Consider the following 20,979-nt stretch of genomic DNA (forward strand, 5'->3'; position numbering starts at 1 on the left):
AAAGTCAGAATAAAGGACATCAGAACAGGAAGCAGACAGCACTTGAATAGCTGATGAAAAGAAAATTCTCCACCATACGTTTTGCATAAGCAGACATAAACACAGTGATCCACACCTGCAGAAAATTTGTCCTCTGGTAAGTGGTTTGGAAGCAATACAGATTTGGAAATGGTCATTAGTGATTTCCATCAATTCTCTGTTATTAATAACAACAACAACAACAAAAAAGTGAGGCAGCTTCTACAAGCTCCCATACTCCTAGGTACAATGGGGTTATATAAGGATACTTAACTATTTTAAATCAGTTTTCTGTGGGTATGGCTAGATATGTATGGGCTGCACATGCAAGGCCTACAGCCTGCTTAATGCCAACTTCTCTTCTGTCTTGTGAAGGATCGCTTGAACATTTAGCTAGTCCTGCAATTCTACATTCCCAGAATTGAGGGATGGTAGGTCTCAGTCACACTGAGGGCAGCCAAACCACTGGTCTGAGCAGAACAGGTGGCAGATAGAACCCTGCCTTTCAAGCTTCAAGAGGGGGTGCCTTCTGAGAAGCAGAACGAGGGAATTAGGTGGAAAGTAAGAAGAAAATGGGGCATAGAAAAGCCCTAGGATAGAGCACATCATCCTAATGAGAAAGGAGTAGGGGCACATGAATCCACACGAGGGAGAGCCTTATGGGAATTAAAGGAAATGACAGCTATAGTGTTCGCAGCAAATGAAGTTTGTTGTGTGCACCTAGTGCACGTTATGTGAGATGATGATGAATACTGGCTTTGTAGGAAGCAAAGACTTGGGGATACTACCACAGTCCCGACAAAAGACAAGGAAACAGAGGACTGAAGAACAGAAAGAAGATCAGTAAGGAAAACAGACCACTCAGAACTGAAAACATGGAAGGGATTAAATACCGCTATACAGGAAACACACGAATAAAAGTACCACGTCTTGATAAAGTCCTGGGACTTCACATCGCCTTGAGAAAGGTGAGCGAATCTGTAACAGTAAGTGGGAATAGAAGGCACACACTCCCTATCAGACTGCTAAGTGTCATTGATTCCAAAAAATACACTTTGAAGAAAAAAATGAAGGATATTCACATTAAGCTCTCAAGTAAACATTTCATGGCATAGCACTATTTGAAGCACTAACATAGTAGAGTCTGGGTGTCATTGGAGAACAAAACAAAACCAATACATCAAATAACAGTAAGGAATAAATTACTGTTATGCTAGCTAAGATTATTTACCACCAAATATTACTACTATTTACAAAGTGTGGAGGAACTGTGGAGGGTTTCAGTGTCCTGTCAAAGATGCAAAAGCACTAGTGAAAGTTCCAAATTAGGTTTTGGTAGTTTAGAAAGTAAAGAACATTAGATTATTATTTATGTAGACATATATAATACACATACACACACACCTACAGAAGGAATACCAGATGGAATTGGTTTACTATTAGAGATGCAACTTGTCACCAGATAAACCCTTCTGACTGGAGGGCTGGAGGACTGAAGGGCCTGTTGGCATGGCTGTCAGCATTACTAAGGAGTCTAACATCCTATGAACCTAAAACATAAGAACACCGAAACAGAAGAGCTGTAGTGGGTCAGATGAAGAGTTCATTTAGTCCAGTCACCAGCCTGAAGCAGTGGCCACCAAGGAAAGACTAAGAGCAGTGCAAGCATTGGTCTTGCGGGTACCTTCCCAGCCTCCAAGACATTGTGGCTAAGGGCATACCTGAGCCAGAGGTGCGTTCTCTTCCATGAACTTGTCTGTTTTTCCTCCTGATGTTACGAAAATGTTAAGTTTCTGCAATGTCCTTTTGCAGGGATTTCCACATCTAAGCATCCCTTTTTGCTTGCAATCTGCCATTTGCCATCTTCAGTGGATACTCCATAGAGTTCACTAGGTACCCAATATGAAATACAGGAAAGCACAAACTCTTTATGACATTATGACTATTGTGGTTGGTATCTAGACTCTCACTAGATCTCTTGCCTCTTTCCCAACCATAAGCATTGTAGTGCACTCCTTTCACCTATGGATGCTGTTCCACACATCCCTGTGCTGCTGTGGTTCTACTGGATCCCTTTTGACATGCACAGTGATCCAACTTGAGAGTCCACTGAGGATCTCTTTTCACTGTGCAAACAGAACACTTAGTTCTATTTTCTTTCCTATCTTGAAACCAGGTATTTATCAAAACACAGACCATCCATCTTACTTCAAGGCTCCTTAGTTTCCATAAGTCTTTGACAAGATACCTTATTCAATGTGTTTCAGAAAAACATGTAAATCCTTTCAACAAATCTTTACCTACAGGCTTGTGAATGCTACCAATTTTGACAAATTCATTAGGAGACTCCAAAACTCCCAGGAGTAACATTAAAAACGAGAAGATTCAGGACACCTCAAAGGTGATATTTACCAATATGGTCACTGATTCTGTTCTTTATTACAGTTTCTCAGATTGTCTGATAACAACCTCTAAGTCTGATCCACAGATCTCCCCTCAAATTATTAAAAATAGGTATCTTATTTCCAAAGTTCATGTCCTCAGGCCCAGTGTCGGTTTTAAGAGAGTTCAGCAGTTTCATCCTTGAGCTTCTCTAGAGCTTAGGGTTGAGTGCCATTTGAACTTGGTGTTTTGTTGCTGTTCATGCAGAACCCTTCTATTCACGCCTTGCAATGAGTTCCAGCAGAGGAACCTCTCATGCCTCTTCCACGGTGCAGGGAGATGATAACTCATTTTGGCTGCCTGATACAGCTTTATCTTCTTGCAGTGCTCTTTTTATCATCAAGACTTGACAGGCTTGCTGTTCCAGGTAAGTGTGAGAGATAGGATCTTACTACTTTATTTTCCTGCAGATTCTGTTTGGGTAGGCTTGTTATGCTTACTATTTTTTGTTGGTGGTAGTTTTGGTTTTGTTTTATATATTTGGACACAACTTCAGCTTTTCAGAGGACGACTTCTAGTAACTTGCCTTATTCCTGCTGTCTAGCTGTGCCAGCTTCAGTTCTGCTTTTCTTGGGTCGTTCTTGATTGGTGGTATGCATTTCCTTGCTCTCTCTAACATTGTATTTTTCAGCAATCACCATCTGCAAGAACCTGGCTATTTTAGGTCTCCTATCCCTCTTGGTCTTTGATAGGCTTCCTTGTTATGTGTTTTATTCTGTTGAACACAGATCTGGTGAATTTGGGGCATGCCTTTGTGCATTTTTTTAATTTTTGGCAAGGATATAATTTCAGGGCAAGCTATAGTCACTGTTGCAATGCAGTTCTTCAACACTAGAATTCTGAAACAGGACCCCTGTGCTGCTTGAACCATAATGAAGGTTGTTTGCCCTCTTCTATACTACCTACCTAGTTGTTCCTTGATACAGTCACTGTTAACATCTAAGAATTCTGTTTCTGCACTGTGATTCCATGTTACATTTTCCCGGTCAACACATGGCCTAATCTGTCCTTTTTCTTCCTCCATTTCTTGTATTTTCTTTCCCACCTTTTTTGCTTCCTGTTCTGTAACAAGTAGAGGCACACTTTTAATAGTGTTCTGCTACCATGCTGTTTACTGTGTCCTTTGTAATTATGGCAGGTGTTCATCCAAGTGAGTGTTTTTTTAAGTAATGCTGCCTTTCTCAGAAATCTGGATGAAATCCTGACAAATACTGTATCGTCATGTGGCAATTTACCTGTATTTGTATTATACTAATCCTAGCTTACAAGAAAAGGTAATTGCAGCAACACTTCTGAAAGGCCGCCAGACAAATCCTGTGATTAAGATGCTAAGAAATGAAGCCCTTTTACTGCCAGCCATATGTGTCGGGGGAACAATCTGTTTCAGGGGCCTTTCTTGTTCTGTCTGTGCTTTTGATGTGTTCCTGTGTGTCTTCACTATTCCGTTGCCCTAACACACACTTCATTGCACTCCCATGTTTTAACTCACCAAAACTGACCAAAAACAAGGGTACCTCCAAAAGGATTCTAGGTATTTCTAACGTATTTGACATTCCAGAGATTTTGGGTGGCTCCTTCAACAGACTTCACTATTTAATACTATATTAACAGTGCATTTACTTAGGAGCAAGGTGGTGGTCATACCTCATGTCCACCCAGAAATGGAAATTTTTGCAAGATGCTGTGCTTTTTTGTTAATTGGAGAAGGAGATTCAGCACTTGCTCCCCGCCCCGAGTTTGTGAGCTTTCATATCTAGTTTTAGGGTGCACTTTTATCTTTAAAGTTCTAGTTGTCTCTGTATCTAAGGGAATGAATTTCTTCTCATGGCCATATCAGTTCAGTCAAGACCAGCAAACCCCCACAGCCTCTAGAAACCATTGCCAAGGTCTCCATGTGACGAAATGAGATTAAATGTCAAATTCTTATAATTATGGTCTTTAATTATCATATATCATCCAGAGTACTAAACGCCTGACTCATTCCTGTTTTTGACTGGCATTTGAAAACTGTAGTGTGTATATGGTGTGTATATGCATTAGGAAGAAGAAATTGCTCAAGCTGGGAATAGCATTTGCTATATTAAACTGCTGTGGTTATAGGAAGTTCCATCAAGACCCATAGAGAACATATTATGAGCATATTGAAAGAATTCTGGAAATGTAAATATAAATACAAACAGACTGTTTTGTCCAGCCTGATTTATCTTCAAAGTGATGTTCCTCGTTAAACCTTCTTCATTTTGTTTCTAGTTTTAGTCATTTCTGTCTCTGAGTCTCTAAGCGAGTTTATTGTAGGCAAAGCTGCAGGGAACTGTTGAGTCTGCTGAAATGTAAAGTGGACAGCCTGAATGCTCAATAACTGTTCAGTCCAGACCAGAGTACTAATTTTGATTCTAAAGTTTACATGCAGATTACAACCAGGTAGCTCAGGATGGACATCACACACTCTCTCTCACCAGAGATCCTGCAATTTCATTTATTCCTGAGCTATGAACCCACTTAGATGTTTCCTTCCTGACACTTCTGCATGAACAAAGTCCGTTTTACATGACCCAGTTCTTTCTTTAGTTCATCTCTTTGCTCTCTAGAATGAAGTGCCACAAGTTATCTCAAACGTTCAACTGGAGATGGTTCTCAATATATACAGGAAATAGCCAGAATGCAGGGATGAGGAACTGTTTTACCCTTCAGGAGTGTACCTAAGTGATTTCTGTTTCTCGTCTTCCATTTTCAAAGTGGCATTTTTTTCTTGTTTATTTAATCATGTTTCTTGAAGATAAAAATAACTTTCCCATCTTTGAATCCCATTCATTAGCTTCTGAAATGGATGTCCTTTGCAGTAGGCATCCACTTCATAAGGAAGCCTAGGGGAGTGGGTTGGCCAGCTGCCCACCAGGCAAGACATCTGTATTTCCAGGAACTCAAGCCAGCTAACCACATTCTATTTTGCACAATTAATTTGCAGCCCTTTTCTTTTAACTACTCTTCTATTATCACGGTTAGTCCATTAACTTATTTTCTTTGACATTCTATAAACCCTCAGTACAAACTGAGTGATGCTACCAACTACAGAGGCTACCAATGCTATGGTCATCCTTTTTGTCTCTTTCACCTTGCCTACTTTGTTCAGTATTTGGAAAACACAGTTTTAATCATGCCTTATTATAACACATTAGTTTAGAAGTTTCCTCAGTTAATCCCATGGAAAACCACTAAGCATTTCCAAGAAATACCATGACACCGTTTATTGGTACTGTTGAGCAACCGGTTGGTAAAACGATAGAGGTAAAAAACAAAAGGAAAAGGTAAGAAATAAAAGTGTGTGAAGAAGAACACGATGCCAGCTTGGAGTGGGCAGGCACCACTGGCACCTCTCCTTGTCCCCGGGCCCAACTGACGGCCAGGCCACAGCCAGGGGACACAGGGCTGAGGCTCCCTGGGGCTGCCTTGGGAGGGCCTGGGCACGGCACTCACCCCTTGGAGCCCAACACTCAGGCTGCCACTGGCCAGCATGCCCTCGGCTCCTCCTCAGGCAGGCCACTGGCCCCCAGTCCAGCCTGGGGGCAACTGGGGCAGGGCACAGGGTGGGCTTCCCTCTGGCCACAGGCTCGGCGTGGTGCTCCGTGGCTCCACAGGCTGACATTGTCACATAGCTTAGCATAAAGGACTTCTCGTTTGGGTAGTACCCGTTGTTACTTTCAGATACTGTAAATTTTATTTCAAAGGCCCACCATCTTTAGTCACTATGATACACTTGAATTTACTTTGCCATTTACATATCTTTTTGCTTCTCTGACAAGTATTTTTATCATTTCCTTCATATGTTTGTGCTAATGCTGTTTTCCACACCATGAAGTAGATAAGTGATCTATCCATGTCACATCTTCCTACTAATTTCTGTGTTACCTTTGTTAAGAAAATTGTCAGACAAATAATGAGACAAATAAATGATTTAAATACTGATCAACTGTTTAGATGAAAAATATCTAGATGATCATAAAACTGTTTTCTCAAAAACAGGAAAAGAAGAAAATTTTAAACAATCCACAACTAATAGAAGGTATAGAAATTAATAGGATGTCATTTTGCATTCACAGCCTTTCTAGTCCTAGCGAGGCTGACAGTTTTGTGTAGACTTATTTGTACCATTTTTTGACCATGGTTGTTCAAACAATTTTACCGCCTCTCATAACAGTTCCAAACTGTCATGACTTGACTGTAGAATGTAACTACTAGTATGAGTCTTAAGATTTTTGTTGTTGCTGCCTTCTTCTGTTACTTGATTCCAGTCATATCTCAATTATATTTTCTTTGCATCGTATTTTTCTGGAATCAGTGGACTCCTTCTATATAGCACTGCAACAGCTTAAACTTGCCAAGTCTTGTATGTCAACCTTATAAAAGTTAAGTCAAATTCAGTTAGATTTGTGATTTACTGCTCTCCAGCAGAAGTCCAAACATGCATATTAATAAGAGAGGCAAGCTGACTAGGCATTGCCAAAGAGATTCACATGTCCTATATATTCTTGCTCTGCAGGAATTTTTCATTCCTCTCTTATGCCAAACTTATGCCAAGGAGATGGATACTTATTAATTCTAGGATGCTGTTGAAGATGGTAAGAAAAGCAGAATTGTGCTCCAGGTTCTCACCCGTAGATGCCATAAACATATTTCACAAAGTACAGCACGGTAACCTCTGCCACTTAAAACGAAGTAGTACAGCCTGGAGTAAGAAATGCCATTATTTGAATGGAAATCTTTATACCTTCCTCTAAAAGGACAAACTAAAAGTCTCCCATATACCAGCAGCATAAAATATTATGTATTTGCTCATTATACATTTTTTCATGTTGGTTCATGAGTTATGTTTAAAGAGTTCAAAATTTAACCTTCAGGAAGTTAAGAATATGAGAAAGGTAGATTACTTCTATTGTACCTCATCAATAACCTTTCAAAATTAACATTCAAATACTTCAGGAGGTATGGCATGTAGTTGTCTTGATTATGAAGTATGACAGACATCAAGAGATGAGATTCTAGGTGACTGGTCAAGGGAGACAGACCTTCACTGCATCACCAAGGATGGGTGCATATGGGACTTGTGTCCAAGCATGCATATGGTCTTTGGAGTGATGGCCCTTAGGAGTATAACCAATGGTACAGAACCAAGTATATTTCCTAGTAACCAGTTTTAGTAATGATTTCTCCCTCTTCATCTTCAGAAAAGGATATGAATGTAGGAAGACAAGGAAACTAAGAAGTAGGAGAAGTTTAATAGTGGTGAAAGAGCATAGTCTTCTGACTTGTTTCACAAAGGAGAAAACTGAGGCACGGAAAGATGACAGCTTCAATCAAATTTATTGTGTGTAAGTGGAGGTGGATATTTTAAACATACAATGCCCTTTCAGTTTTCATTTCTATATTTTTGTTCCACCCACAGATTCATCTGGGAAATTACTAATAGCAATGGCAGTCAAATCCATTATAATCTTATAAGCAGTGGGAGCTGAAAAAAGGTTTGTAGTAACGTACTTGTTTTTCCCTTGCTTTAAGTTTTTATCTTAGAACTTCAGATTGCATTACAGATATTAGTTGTGGGTCCTTTGTGTAGCTTTTTAAGATATGTTGGCAGGACAAGTTGCTGTATAATTTATTGTATTCCTGAACAATGCCTAAATACTGTGGTTGGGTGTTCTTTTCTTTTCTTGGGGTGTTTTCATATGTGCTCTGAAAGTCTTTAAATGCTTAGATAGTGACTCACCTGAAACCATTCAAAGAGTTTATCACTGGACTATGAAGATTATCACACCAAAGTATTACAATAATATATATATACATGTATATATATATAGCCCTGTATCTTTATGTAAGTTAGAATCACTTGTTAGAAACATTTTTCTTCCTACAAATATTTTTGAACTCTTTTTTTTTTTTTTTTTTCCTATGATAATTTTAGGGTGACCTGAATGGATGGTTCCTGGGAAACATAAGAAAATTTAATGTTTATGAAGATTCAAGCAGCCACCCACCTACATTTTAAATAACGTAGACACAGTTCTGATTAGTCTGTTTAAGAAAAACACACACACACACACACACACACAAAAACAAAACAAAACAAAACAAACAACAAAAAAAAACAGTGGTAGATAGAGGTTTCAATTTTTAGGGGAATAAAAGTACTTAGAGGTAGGGAAATAAGACACTGAAAAGCCTGTGGTTCTTTAGAGAGATCAGATAGAAAGGGACTTGGTAGATGGGTGCAAAAGTGCTAAAAGGCCATGGAAGAGAGAACACAGAGAGGTACTGTCTACTTTTCTAATAGAATAGGATAATCAATGAAATTTAAAAGTAATGACACACAGCATAATTAACTTGTTGATGCAGATGTGATATGCTTAGTAAGGTGTGAAGAAAGGACTAGACATTTTAATGTCCAGTAAAAACATCAGCAGTTTTCAGGTAAAATAAAATTTTAAAGATCTGAATATGTTTCTGTCAGAATATAAGCAATTAGAAAAAAATTCTTCCCAGATCAGTTTATGAATTGCTACTCTGAACTTCCCCATGCTCAATCCTGGCACTGGCCACTCTTAGATGCTATGTTTTCAGGCAGTGTTTGCATTTTATTTCTTCATATAATGCTTTTGGTTCTAGGAAAACATCTCTGTTCAGAGGCAGGTGGTGGCTGCTTGGTTAAGAAAATAAGGGAATTAGCAAAGGAAGCATGATGTCTGATGATCTTGCTTCAGATGGGCCACTGGGACCATAAGCCAGTCATTTTGTAATAAAACAGTTCAAAGATCTTTTATCTTAACTGCCCAATACCATTGGCAATACAAACGTGCTCATCAGGTATCTTTATAAATTCTGGAAAACTAAATTGGCAGCTCAAAATCTGACTCAAATGATGATAGGGATGTTCAAAAGAGAATCTGTACTTTTGATTTTATTCTCCCTTGATAAAAGGTGCATAAAACTTGAGCTGTACAGATATGCTCCTGTTTTGATCATTTAACCAGTTCATATCTTGAAGACATCCTGTAAACAGTTCATCTAGACCAAGAGGGAGGACTACTGTAACTACAGCTCATTTCTATCCCATATGTCACATTGTAAAACTCCTGTTTTATCCAGTTTCAAAAATAGCTACTTCAACTGTGTCAAAAAACATATGGCAAGCATCACCCCCACACATTGCAGCCTATTGTCATCGCCCATTTATGTCAAAGGGAATTAGTATCATAGACACTCCTTAATCTTTCAGAATGGGCTGGAAGGAAATGCAGTAGAAATACTTCCCTGCAGCTGTCTCTGCGTATCCTCTAATTGTGAGATCTGGTTATCTTCTCAACTAGAACATCAAGATGCAAAAATCTCTAGATTTGCCTTTTGGTATTGCTGAATGTTTCCTGTTATCTCTTTATTCTGTCAGCACACAATAGTTTTACTGTGTATGGTATGATCTTTTAAAATAATTTTGGTTTTAGTGTTTTTGTTTGTTTGATGTTTGTTTTTGTTTTAGGTGGGAGTGATAACTGATTCTGCATTGCTTTTGTCCTCCTGGTTGACCCCATAATTACAAATGTCACATTATTCTTTGTATGACCAGCTACCTCATGTAACAAAGACACATCTTGGAACAGAACATACTTCCGTTCTATCATTGTCTTGATTGATTTACAAGTGAAATTTCAAATTCCTATCTAATAACTTCTCCTAAAGCTATTGAAAGTGTATTGTTTTACATTCCTCATCTTCTTTTACTTCTGTCTTTCATTTTGGCTTTCATCCAATAACATAGTTTGTGTTTTAGCAGGTTGAACGGTATCAGATTCCAGATGATAATATTCAGTAGTGCTCTAGGCCACTGCATTTTAAAAATTTCTTTAATGACTTGTAGTGTATTAAAATAAACACATATAATATATATATTTAATTTACATAGCTAGACCACCAACTTAGCAAATTATGTAAGCATGCATTTATCTCATTTGCTGTTCAGTGAAGCACTGAAAAGAGTACTCAGCATTAAAGTTGTCCAGATCCACTATGGTCAAGCAGCTTGTTTAATCACCACGTGAAAGAGAGGTAGATTGCTACAAGAGATCCCTATTGAAAAATGATTTTACAATTCGGCAATGGAAAAATAAGGTAAAAGAAGTTAGCTAAAGAGGAGTTTCAGAGTTCTGGATTGAAATATTTCATGTTTCACCAGACATGATAAATGTTTTTACTGGAGTTGTTTATTTAGATGTTCTTTTTTGGTAAGAAAATGTATTTAATAGAAACTGAAAATAGAACAGAGGAGTGGTCCTTACATTTAAATTCCCTGGATTTTTTTTTTTTTTTTCTAGTATTTGAGCCTAATTGTGAGCTATAGTAAGAGGACTCCATATAAGATTCTTTTAAGATTCACACAACGTTTTTTGTATTTAATCCTACAGCGTCTGGTCTTCAGATAAACATATACTGACACATGCAACAGAACTGTCCATCCATGGGCACTGTTAGTTCTTTATTTTGGGAGAACTCCTGGTATATTTTAAATTATAGTTACAACTATTAAAGTAAATTATAAAGTAAATTGTACACAACATGCTTTGTGTGAAGGGGAATATAAACTTCAGAAATATAATATACAAAACTTTTTTTTTTTTCAAAAGTCTTATATATGCTAGAACATGGATTCAACCAGGACTTTGCTAATTTGCAACTATTCTATTTGGGTAGGCTGTTAATGTACCAATTTTGCTGTTCCAGTAGGAGAACAGGTGTTTTCTTGTTCTATCAAATTAAATAAGTAAATGCCAAATATGGCAGTGCTTGTCACTCTGCTCATTCCTTGGCTTGCTGTCAAGAGGTTGATGAAGTGTAGACATCTCTGGCATTTGGCAACTATATACAAATAAATGGTCTTGTCAATTTATGAAAGATTACTGTGGTGTCTTACACTAAAGTGTTAGCATTTTTAAATATATAGAAGACCCTATTAAAGTGTTTTATTAATCATATGATTACCTGAAAACTTAGCAGCACTGTGTAAAAACTATGACTTTCATGTCATAATCTGAACATTTTGCATACATTCACATATTACGTTTAACCCAGCTATTGCATTGCTCAGATTTCTGATATTTTATTTTTTTTTTCCAATGGAAAAATAAAATCTATCCATTTGTTCCCAAAGAAAAGAAATGATATTTAGTAAATACACCAGTTTAACTTTGAAATATTATATACCATAATGATTTTCCCAGTAAGGATAATGAAATTAGAAAATAACTTCATATTAAAACTGTTCTGTAAACTATGAATACTTTGTATAACTTGCATTTCTGGATAAAATTACTCTTTCAGTAAATAATGTAGTTTTTGTGGATTAATGAAGATTCATTTAAGATAACTGACTAACAAATATGTTTCACTGAGAGTTCTACAGTACAATGTTTGTTTTTTGTTTATTCACTATTCACAGGAAGGAAAGGTCAGGGCCAAAGGCAGAAAGTTTAGAAATCCAGGACAAAAAGTTATGGTTCATAATACATTTTAAATTTTTGCAGCTGTTGCTGTTCCTCTTCTGTACTATCCAGATGTACCCAAAAACCATGTTTTTAATCTGGGAAACATCACACTGAGCATTAAGCACAACCGAAGACACTCTTGATTTCTTCACCTGCATTTTGACTTGGACATAGGTCAAATTTCAAAACTATTTTTTACCAGTGGAGTCAGACTGCAGATATTAGGAAGAACACAATGCTGAGATAAAACAGATTCTGCTGGCTATTTTTTCCATTATTCTGTTGTGAGATTGTTTCAGTTCTAATTTATATTTATTTTGTGCTGCTTTTTAAAACTGATTAATAAAAAAGGACTACAACTGAGTTCCATGACTTTTTTTTCCATTAAAAAAAAAGGTCAAAAATTATTATCAGTATGTTTACGTTAATCATACCATCTCTGTGATAATATAGTGACCTCTGTGCAAGTCCTTGTCAGGTTTGCATGCTAGGTTTGTTGTAGATACTTTTTTGCTTTGTTTTGAATCTGGTTCGTGGGTCTGTAAATTGATATCAACAGCTTTATTTTCCTAAGATTTATTTTCTGAGTTTGAACTAGTTTTTCTTCTAAACAGTAACTTTGCAAAAATAGCTGTAGAGTTTCATCACAATACACTAATCAAAAGATATGCTGGTAATTCATTGATACTATGGGTAAATAGAGAAAATAAAATATCAGCCCTTTTGCATTAAAACTTTGCCTAGGAAATGGGATCTGAAACAATCTGTTTTGCATTTATTATTCAGGAAAGTGGGGGGTTATTTACTTATCACAGAATCACAGAATTGTAGGGGCTGGAAGGGACCTCAAGAGATCATCAGGTCCAACCCCCCTGCCAAAGCAGGTTCCCTGGAACACGTTGCCCAGGTAGGTGTCCAGATGGGCCTTGAATATGTCCAGAGAAGGAGACTCCACAGCCTCCCCGTGCAGCCTGTTCCAGTGCTCCGTCACCCTCACTGTGAAGAAGTTTTTCTTGCATGTTGGTCTGGAACTTCCTGTGCTCCATCTTGTGGCCATTGACCCTTGTCCTGTCCCCACAAACCACTGAAACTTTTATCTGTTACATGTTGTATCTCTCTTAATTATGACTGTTAGTCTGATTAAGGTCATACAGTAGTAGAAAATTAAAATAGAATCACAGAATGGCTCAGGTTGGAAGGGACCTTAAAGATCATCTAACTCCAACTCCCCTGCAATAGGCAGGGATGCCACCCACTAGATCAGGTTGGCCAAAGCCCCATCCAGCCTGGCCTTGAACACTTACAGGGATGGGACATCCACAGATTCTCTGGGGAACCTGTTGCAGTGCCTTACTACCCTTACAGTGAAGAATTTCCTCCTGTCTAGTCTAAATCTGTCCTCTTTTAGTTTAAGACCCTTGTCCTGTCATTATTTACCTGAGTAAAGAGTCCTTCTTCACCATTTTAGAAGACCCCTTTTAAGTATTGAAAGGCTGCAGTGAGGTCTCCACAGAGCTTTCTCTTCTCCAGGCTGAACATCCCCAGCTCTTTCAGCCTTTCTTCATAGGTGAGATGCTCCAGCCCTTAGGTGAGATGATCCAGCCCTCTGATCATCTTTGTAGCACTCTTCTGGACTCGCTCTAACAGGTCCGTATCTTTCTTGTGGTGGGGGCCCCAAATCTGGATGCAGTTACTCCAAGCGGAGCCTCGCAAGAACAGAGCAGAGGGGGACAATCACCACCCTTCAACCTGCTGGTCACTTCTCTTTTGATGCAGCCCAGGATGCAGTTGGCCTTCTGGGCTGCAAGCACGCACTGCTGGCTCATGTTGAGCCTTTCATCTACCAGAACCCTCCAGTCCTTCTCCACAGGGTTGCTCACAGTGAGCAGCCTTCTCCCTGTCTGTACTTCTGTATGAGATTGCCCCGACCCCGATGCAACACTTTGCACTTGCACTTGTTGAACCTCATGCAGTTCACATGGGCCCACTTCTCCAGCCTGTCCCAGTCCCTTTGGATGGCATCCCTTCCTTTGGTATTGACTGCACCACTGAGCTTGGTGTCATCAGCAAACTTGCTGAGGGTGCACATATATATTTGTCAAAAATGTTATAAGCAATGTAGGTAATTGTATGTCAGTCATTTGTTATCTTCTTAATTTCACAAAAGAAATGCTGTACTTAGATTTTTCATGTCTGGTAAAGGTGGTTTCTGGTAAATTAACAAAGGAGTATTAACCACATAAGTCAAATTATTATCAAAAATTCCAGGGTCCAATTGGTCTTCAGAGAACCATTTGTCGAACTTCCTCACTTCCTCAGAGGTATTTTGGCTTGGGAAAAGAAACAGAGGAAACTCTTTCCCAGTAGAATCATAGAACCATTAAGGTTGGAAAAGACCTTCAAGATCATCTGGTCCAACCACCACTCTACTACCAATGTCACCCATTAAACCATGTCCCCAAGCACTGCATCCAACCTTTCCTTGAACACCCCAGAGACTCCACCACTTTCCTGGACAACCTGTTCCAATGCCTGACTGCTCTTTCTGAGAAGAAATGTCTCCTCATTTCTAACCTAAACCTCACCTGGTGCACCTTGAGACCATTCCTTCTAATCCCCTCACTAGTTATCTGCGAGAAGAGGCCAACCCCCAGCTCCCCACTGCTTCTTTTCAGGTAGCTGTAGAGAGCAGTAAAATCTCCCCTGAGCTTCCTCTTCTCCAGACTAAACAACCCCAATTCCCTCAGCCGCTCTTCACAGGACTTGTGTTCTAGATCCTTCACCAGCTTCATAGCCCTTCTCTGGACATACTCCAGGGACTCAATGTCCTTCTGGTAGTGAGGGGCCCAGAGCTGAACACAGTACTCGAGGTGCTGGCTAGTCCTGCTGGCTACACTATTCCTGATACAAGCCAGGATGCCGTTGGCCTTCTTGGCCACCTGGGCACACTGCTGGCTCATGTTCAGGTGAGCATCGATCAGCACCCCCAGATCCTTTTCGTCTGCACAGCTTTCAAGCCACTCTGCCCCTAGCACTGCATGGGGTTCTTGCGACCAAGGTGCAGTCTCTCTTTTCTGCTCTTTCCCTGTCAGGGTTAAGTTTGTTTCATTTCTTCCTCTCTCTCCAACTTGGTCAGTAATGCCAGGTCTCTCTTTTGCTCCCCACCACCATGCATACAAAGCCACCAGCATAAACATAACTTCTAACATAGCCATTCGATGCCTATACATTTACTGCTTGTATTCCTCATTTCTCCTTACAGGTATCTGTTGTACACTGCAGACCTAGTCTGAGTGAATTATCCAAAGACAACAACAAAACAGTCTCTCCCAGAACTTCCACTTGAACTTGCTCCAAGTGCCAACACCCTGCATCTTAACTTTGGCAAAGCACCTTCTCCTTCTGTCCTTATTGAAACTCTTGGAACTTCCCTATCCCAAGTATTCAAAACATTGGATTAACTACTCAAGTTAAAGGTTAACTCTGAGAGTCCTTTAGTTTTGCAATCCCATTATTTGCGGAAATTCCTTTATTTTACTGAACAGAAGCCTCAGTTCAAATAAAGTGAATGAATCCATTCAGATGAGGTGCCTTCACTTCCCAGAGCCAGTCTGAAATTGGTGGAGAGACCTAAGCACTTCTAGAAAGCATCTGATCTGAATCATTCCAAAGAGGGTTCTGCCTCCTTCTATTAGCTTGGAAGAGAAGATAGACTAGCTAAATTCTTAATTTAGGCATCAGTAAAGTATGTAAAATTAGGTGGGTGGTATTCAAACACAAGACGTATGAATGCTAGGAATGATACCTGTATGAAGACTCTGGATTCCAGAGACTATAAGGCAAAGATAGGAGAAGACATCTTCCTGTTGCACAGGTTAAGAGAAGAGCGCTGTTTTAAATGTACTACTAGAGAATAAAACCTTTGCCTGTGTATTCAGTGTGTCTAGATTTCTTGACTCTTTTCCTCTCTTGAAAGGAAGCAGTAGATTTATAGAACTGACTTCCAATTGCTGAAGAAGACATAGAGAAGTAAATATGACTAAGAAAAAAATTCAGTGGACAAAGATAGTAGGAACATTAACTGGAGCAGGAAGGGGTGAGAAAGGAAAACAGATTTTGAGAAGGCGTGTAATCGTTACCTTGGAGGATGAGAAATTGACTGCACTAGTGACATTCATGACATATGCTTGTCTAACCTGTTAATAAAACCTGCAGCAGTAGACTTCTCACCAGTTCTTCTTCAGGTGTTTAACTAGCTTTGACACTGTGCATTTGGAGAGCTCATCTGAGCAGATATTTCTATCTGCCCTACGCACACAGGGCAGATAGTTCTGTTCCTCCCATGAAAGCTTCATTGTTAGTGTTTGCTCTGCCTTTACATATCTAGACAATCTTTCACCTAGCCAGGGCAGGTGTAATGTCGGGCTTATTCAGTGCCAAAGGTAGCAGATACATGTTCCTGGATCAGTCTTTACATTCTTATCCAACTTGTCAATATGTACGTAATATGTTTTTATGGAATTTTTTTTATCTGTACCACGAGTTGCAACATGTAAATGTTTGTGTCTGCTGTGCGTGTATGCTGTTCAAGGACATTTTTGAAAAACAGGATAAGACTTATTAACAGGCTATCTCCTGGTCACAACAGAAGATAGCAATGAATTTAATAAATAAATTGTAATGGTTTATGAATAAGTACTGTAATTTTAAAGATACCTAGTTTTAGCACAGCAATGTTGCATTTTCTGAAGAGATCTTTCTACAGCTTTTTCAGAATTAAATTGTTGTCATTCTCACTTCTGTCTTCTTGATTTTCAAAATGTATATTTTCTATTGATAACACCCATGGGAAAATAGGTACTTAATTCTTTGTCTTCCTCCCCGTGTGTAGAAGGAGGTGGGGGCTTGCGTTTGAGCGGCTGTAATATGGAATAGCTGTAGTATTCTTAGTTGTCCTCAAACTGGGCAGAAAATTTACACACCTGTCTTCCTTCTTTTGCTTTAGCTAATTAAGGAAAGCTGAAGAGATAAAACAAAAGCAGACCTGAACTTCTGTCAGAACTTTCCGAAATTCAATAGTTGTTATCAAAACATTGCGTAAACATTATAAGTTCTCAGTTACAGGTTTTGTTTCAGATCCTGATTACACTTGAATTGTTTCCAAATTATCAAAACACAAATTAATACATACCTAATAAGAAAGCTCACTTCATGTTATCTACACTCTAGTCTAATCTCAAGACGTTTAAAAAACTGTGATAAATATCCCTTTGAACTGAACCTAGCCTATTTCTGAAGGATTACAGAACACTGAAGTCTATGAAAGCACTAAATACAACTGCTCTCAAATTAATTAGCCTTCCATATTTCTTGAGAAATCACAAGTGATTTCCCAAAACTTAGAGGACAACACCTTGTACATCCACATTGGCATTACTTATTTGTTATGGGAGAGTAGCAGTTGGTGGTACTTTATTGAGAGTAGACAATCTAAAAAAAAGAGGACTTACTGTCGTAATGAGGCTGGATAGAACAGAGGATTTTTCTTACACTGTCCAAAGCAGGCATCTATTAATAGAAATCAGAGCCTGGAAGATATCCTCTGGTGTAGTCATAAGCAATTCAAAAACATAATTAACAAATAGCCAATGGATGTCATTTGCGTTTTAGGCTATTAAAACCAAAAGGCTATAGTTACGGCTATGAAGTACTTTGATAATTTGCACTTTGGGGAATACAAGATTTTCCTCAGAGTTTGAAATGTGCTGGTTATTAAGTTTCAGTGGAAATTAGATTAAAACATCATCTGTATTGTCAAAAGTTAGAAATCTGTATCAGACAAAACAGATTTTAGTGTATCTTTCAGCATGGACTGAAATACTATTTTTATTCTTTTCTAATTTTAAGACTAAATCCAATCTTTGTGAGTTGTTGATAGCAAAATTGATTAATTTCAGTAGAGCAACATCAAACTAAGTGCTGAAAGAGTAAAGTTGTTAATTTAAAAATGTTCTATAAATAAAATCCCAAGAGTGAAAAAAAAAAACACAGTTCTGTTTAATTTATGGCATTTCTGTTCAGGAGACATAAAATTCTGTGTCAGAAGGTGAAGCGTAGCTTTGAGCAAAACATTTGAACTTAGATTTTTAATGCATATTTAAGTTTTGCTAAATAGAAATAGAATTACTTGGTGCCAAAATGTTGACACATTCTAAAGCATTTTCTTTTATAGGAGGGTAAATTACAATCTACAAAAACACTTACTTTAACAATAAGAGAGCCAGAGGCAATGTCATCTTTCCCACACATTCATGAACTGATAAGTACTTCCACATTTCTTTTCACCTTTGGAGTGTTGGGTTGTTTTCTGCTAAAAATGTTTAAAATGGAACAAGCTATCACACATACAAACAAACTATTTACAAATATCTGTCAGGCAGGAGTGTTAAGACTTTATATGCGTTCTGCTGGGTTTTGAACATTGGGTTAGATTTGCTATATTGGTACGATCCAAATATGAATGCTTTCTTTGGCGTATCACGATGAATTCTGATATACTTCAGCAGAGCTCAGAGTTACATATTTAAGAGAAATGTAATACAAATATTTTCATGAATTGGTATAATTTACAATGCAGGAGTATCTTTTCTGTACATCCAAGTACTCTAAAGCAGAAAAATGAATTTTGAGGTTTTATTTTTTATATTTTTCCTACATGTGTGAATATATTTATAGTATTAATAAGTTACATTTTAATTATCAGACACCAAAATATGATAATTTTGTGGCATTTTGCATACCAATATGAGGACACCATATAGCTTCACAGGAATTTTGCTTTAATACAAAATGTTTAAATCTCTTCTAATACAACATTCATAAAATACTGTGTGACCATAACGTAATGGAAATGTAGACACCAAGAACTATTCCAGGATGTGCGAATGCTTGTGTCAACTGAACATTATTCTGTGAGCCAGTAATTAAACATTTACAGAGGGAGACAAAAGAATGTACCTTAGGCTGGGATCCTTGAAGCTGTGTTTGTAGAAATACTAAGGGTACCAAACTATTCAGGAGACATTCAGTCGCGATCAAGTTAAAAACAACACTCATATTTTGATAGCAGTATTGACAATAAAATGGTGCTACTTCAAGTAACCACTGTATGGTTCCTGCCAAAGGCCTTAGAGCCGTGCACCCTTAAAAGGTTCCCTTGCTGCCAGTTGCCAGTATCAACATTTCTGAACCTATGCACCTATGTTTGCTTTACAAGCACCGTGACTCTAATCTCACTACATGCTCACGGGGCTGGACCACCCAAATTCTCACAACCCTACAGATGCATGAAGGAGAAGCAGAAACAAATATCTGAACATTTGCATGAGGAGGAGTAAACAATTTTTTCATTCCTGTTGCAGCAACCCTTCCCACAAGGATCAATCTGGTGCTAATATGAACAAGGTGGATCTGCAGAATCACTTCACAGAAGACATTGCTGAGCATTTTTGAACTCCCAACTTGCTTGGATTATGCTGACATTGCACCTGCGTTGGATGGAATGGTTCCAGTCATTTTGAGTTTGTCCCAGTCTTCATATCAATTTAGTTCCACATTCAGAAACTCTTTTTTAAGCATAAACAGGTTTGTGTATTAGTAAAGTGCTTGCAGGCACGTATAGGAGGCGCAAAATTACGAGAACGGTTTTGAATACTACACAATGCTTGTTCATCTTACTGGCTGCAAACAGTACAATGCACTCTTCAGAGCCTCCAAAAGAACTTATGATATAAAGCACTATAGAAATAACAATACAAAATTCTACATGTATAAGCAAGGCCCTGTTCATGTTTACTCTAGTCATTTCTGTAAAAAAATTAACAGAAAGATGAAGACAGGCTGACATAAGTTGTAATAGTAATTTCAAGTTTCTTTCTCATATTAATCCAGCACACTTTAGAATTACTCAGATGACTGTCTGCTATCATTTGTGTTTTTTACCTTTTCATATTTAGAAAACACTGATGGCTCCCCTGGACTAAAAAGCTTCTTAGAACCAAACTTCAGATAGTTCTAAGGCCCCTGAAGTGAATTATTCAATTAGCTGAAGATGTATCACTCCTCAAACCAGTTTTTCTGATGTTATGAACCATACATCAAAATGTTTTCGCAAAGGTTAGATCCTGGAGAAAATGTGCTACAAAACAGGAAGGGGGCAAAAGAAAAGAGTTCTGGGAATTTAAATGCAGATGACAGTAGTTTCAGATGGATTTAATTTGAATCTTGGCCAGATGGGATGTGGCTGATGTGCAGCTGAGACTCACGATAATCTAGTTCCTGGAAGAGATGAGGATTAGGATTACCCAGGAATTTTCTGTCTATTTTATACGGCCATGAAATAGTCTTTTATGGGAGCCACAGCTGCACTATGCACAAAGCAGTACATGAGCCACAGGCACGCTTCCCACTTCCCTTATCATCGGCACTCTTACAACATGGCTGCCTAACTATTACTTAACAGAAACATGAGAGGAGACAGTTCCCTAGTAGGTGAGAGACAGCAGAGGACTCATGCAAAAAAACCTTGGAACTTAAGGAATATGTGGGAGGAAGACAGTATGAACAAATGATAGGTAGGGTTTTTTAGCAGGTTCAAACTAAGCTACTTGAATGATTACTACCAACAGGAAGGGATCACAAGCTGATTATCTTGGGACACAGGCCTATCAGCTGGCTGAATCAGATTAGTCATAAACTCCTCTAAGTTTTTCTTTTGAGCGCATGCTTACTTTATCGTCTAAAAGTCCATTCCTCTAAGAACTAACTCTCCCAAGCAGTATGTTAGAACCACAGCTTCCAGTGGGATGCTGAAGATACCAGTGCCTGCAGGACCACCTGGAGTTAGTGGTGCAGGCTTGGGCTACCCTTATTCTAGGCTACTCCTAGAATATAAATAGATTAATTTAGAAAACAGTGTTTGGGCATTGTGGCCTAG

General features: G+C 38.4%; 1 long non-coding RNA gene across 1 annotated transcript in view; it reads right to left on the bottom strand.

Moving 5' to 3' along the window:
- Positions 1-20,979, bottom strand: part of LOC137847671 (uncharacterized) — a 38,148-nt gene that overhangs the window by 807 nt on the left and 16,362 nt on the right. The window contains exon 3 of the long non-coding RNA XR_011091025.1: positions 18,249-19,531. This is a non-coding gene — a long non-coding RNA (uncharacterized lncRNA). The remainder of the gene's footprint in view (positions 1-18,248; positions 19,532-20,979) is intronic.

Source organism: Anas acuta, chromosome Z (assembly GCF_963932015.1).
Source record: "Anas acuta chromosome Z, bAnaAcu1.1, whole genome shotgun sequence".
NCBI lineage: Eukaryota > Metazoa > Chordata > Aves > Anseriformes > Anatidae > Anas > Anas acuta.